Source organism: Phocoena phocoena, chromosome 16, assembly GCF_963924675.1.
Source record: "Phocoena phocoena chromosome 16, mPhoPho1.1, whole genome shotgun sequence".
NCBI classification, from domain to species: Eukaryota; Metazoa; Chordata; class Mammalia; order Artiodactyla; family Phocoenidae; genus Phocoena; species Phocoena phocoena.
Window position 1 is genome coordinate 22,754,368 of NC_089234.1, and position 3,443 is coordinate 22,757,810.

The 3,443-nt window shown below is 36.7% G+C and overlaps 1 non-coding gene across 1 annotated transcript; it reads right to left on the minus strand.

The window, feature by feature from the left end:
* Positions 1-2,278: 2,278 nt before the first annotated feature.
* LOC136136724 (small nucleolar RNA SNORA20) lies at positions 2,279-2,408 on the minus strand. The gene has a single exon (XR_010656665.1). It is a non-coding gene; the product is annotated as a small nucleolar RNA SNORA20 (small nucleolar RNA).
* Between the last annotated feature and the right edge of the window lie 1,035 nt (positions 2,409-3,443).

Here is a 3,443-nt window from a genome sequence, read left to right on the forward strand (position 1 = left end):
GAGAGAATCAGAGTACGCTGAACAAGAGAGTTCCATTCTGAATAGACTGCATAACAAGAAGAGAGAATGGTCCTAAGGGAGACTGCCCATATGCAAAGTCTAGAGAAAGTCAGTAACTGAAACAATTGCATTAATTCTTCCCCCTGCTTATCTGGCAACTAGTTCTAAGGATTTTATATCAAGTTGATTTTATTGTTCCCATAATATGACTGTCCTGGGTTTGCTGGCAGCTCATCTTCATTTTATTTCCTTTGTTTAATTGTTCATGAAAGACTCTCTGTCTCTTCCCACTGGTACTCTCCAATTCTATAGAACCTGATAATAGAGATGTCTTTACAGCATCCAGTGTGGGACTTCATAAATTCCTTCCACTCTCAAGACAGTACCTAGATTAAGATGATTAGGGTGTTTTGCCAGCATATACACAGTTCCTGATTCTTGCTCTACAGAAGGTCGTTTACTGAAAGTGATTCCACATGTCTTTTGTTTGCCTTAATCCTAATTCTTCCCAGACTTTTTTTTTAATATCAGATCTCAAGCAGGATTCAGATTGTGTGATTAATCAGTGAACAACCTTTTGTTGGCTAGAAGTATGAAAAATCCAGGGATGATCACCTGAATTGGTGTGGCTTTCACATCTAATTTTTGTTACAATCTTGACTATAATACTTTCAGATTTATTTTAGATTTGTTCTCTGTAAGACCAAAATTGATTTTCACATGCTCTGTTATTTATAAGCACCTACTTCTGCCTCCACATGCCTCTCTTTTTCCTCCCCGTCCCTCTCCTCTTGCTTTCTCCTCCCATTTCCCAACCTCTCCGTCTTCTTTGTAATGACTGTACTTGGCAAGAGTTAGGTATGGCACATGTCGAAGACATTAGCATGCAATTGTCATGGAGAATGAAGGTTAAACCTCATAGCTGCTGAAATAATGTATTGCTATTAATTATTAAGATTTTTTTAAAACGTGTAGGAAAAATTAGTAAAAATCCATGATAATAAGTAGACAGCCATTCGCTTAACTGTCAGTACATTTGTTCGATGCAGAGGGATGTTGTTTATGGCTCCTTTCCTAAAGCATATCCCCCGTAATCTTGTCAGTGTCCTTCAAGAGTGCCAACAGAGATGGAGAAAGCTTTCCTTGGCTACTTTCTCATGCTGGGCATTATAGGGGATAATGCAGAGCTCTAAATCTGTCCCTGTTTCCTGAGGCCCGATCCTAGTATTGTTGAAATAGCTGACCAGATTAGATGGAAATGTTGCTTATAACAACAGCACGTTAGTGACAGGTAAAGCCTCGTTACACAGCAATTCCAGCATTGGATCCTTTATACGCCAACATGTGCTGTATGTTGTGATAGGGAGTAATTAAAAATGAAAAGGCTATGTATGATGAATGTTCTTTTTTTTCCAGAAACTAAGCTCTATTTCAAGAAACAACTGTGCAACTATAGTAGTAGCTTTTTGGGTGTATGTGTATGCATGTGTGTATATGAAGGAGGGGAAAGAGAAACAGAGAGAGATGGATCAAAACATAGAGAAATAGAGAGAGGGAACCTAGTAATATAATGTAACCACAGCCAAAAAAATATAACGCATAATATTTATTTAGTGTCCTAAATATGTCAGGTAAGGCAGGACTGAGACTAGGGTGAGGCAAGTGTGTAACTCACTTCAGAAGTGAAATTTAAGGAGATACCAAAAAACTCAGCCACCAAGATAGATAATATTTTAAAGCAGTATTTTAAAAATCAAAATTAATAGAAAAATCCCATTTTGAAAAAGTATCAAAATATTAAATAAAGACAAGGTCAATTATAGGATGCTAAACTCTCCACCTACGTTGTCTGGTTTAATATCCAAACAACCACATAAAATTGTGTTTTTTGTTGTTGTTTTAAAAGCCTTTATTCAGCAAACAAAAACATTTAAAAAAATTTCCCAGTGAAACTGACTACAGGAAAAAGTTGAACCAATCTACTTACTTCTAATTTTCCAGGTATTACTATATTATTTTTGCTAATAAGTTACACCCATTTCTTTTTCTTTATTGAAGTATAGTTGATTTACAATGGTGTGCAAATCTCTGCTGTACAGCAAAGTGACTCAGTTTTACACATAGATACATACATAAGATGATTGATGCAGAGTTATGAGACTTAGTGCTATTTAAAAAACAGTGAAATTCTTAGATCGATGCGTTAATAAGCCCATGTAGAAATTCACTCTAAGTACCTTATTAAAGCCTACTTACATAGGACATTTAGACATGGAAGCAGTGTCTAGACCATGGAGAAGAGATGATCTGGTTACTTCACCTCAATTTACAATGGCCCAACACTATTTTATCCCATGCATATAACTGCTTATATCATTGAAAGCCTATAGCAGCAAATAAATGGGAAGTATATTCTTTTTAAAATAGTATTTTCTATTGTGGTTTATCCCAGGAGATTGGATATACTTCCCTGTGCTATACAGTAGGACCTTGTTTTTTATGCATTCTAAATGTAATAGTTTGCATCTACCACCCCCAAACTCCCAGTCCATCCCTCTCCCTCCACCCCTCCCCCTTGGCCACCACAAGTCTGAACTCTATGGCTGTGAGTCTGTTTCTGTTTTGTAGATAGGTTCATTTGTGCCATATTTTAGATTCCACATATAAGTGATATCATATGGCATTTGTCTTTCTCTTTCTGGCTTACTTCACTTAGTATGATAATCTCTAGTTGCATCCATGTTGCTGCAAATGGCATTATTTTGCCCCTTTTATGGCTGAATAGTATTCCATTGTATATATGTACCACATCTTCTTTATCCATTCATCTGTTGATGGACATTTAGGTTGTTTCCATGTTTTGCCTATTGTGAATAGTGCTGCTATGAACACTGGTGTGCATGTATCTTTTTGAATTATAGTTTTGTCTGGGTATATGCCCAGGAGTGGGATTGCTGGATCATATGGTAATTCTATTTTTAGTTTTCTGAGGAACTTCCGTACTGTTCTCCATAGTGGCTGTATCAATTCACATTCCCACCAACAGTGTAGGAGGGTTCCCTTTTCTCCACACCCTCTCCAGCATCTGTTATTTGTAGACTTTTTAATGATGTCCATTCTGACTGGTGTGAGGTGGTACCTCATTGTAGTTTCAATTTGCATTTCTCTAATAATTAGTGATGTTGAGCGTCTTTTCTTATGCCTACTGGCCATCTGTATGCCTTCTTTGGAGAAATGTCTATTAAGGTCTTCTGCCCATTTTTCAATTGGGTTGTTTGTTTTTTTGTTGTTGAGTTGTATGAGCTGTTTGTATATTTTGGACATTAAGCCCTTGTCATTCGCATGGTTTAAAAATATTTTCTTCCCTTCCATAGGTTGTCTTTTCATTTTTTTAGGTTTCCTTTGTTGTGCAAAAGCTTGTAAGTTTAATTAGGACCGGTTTG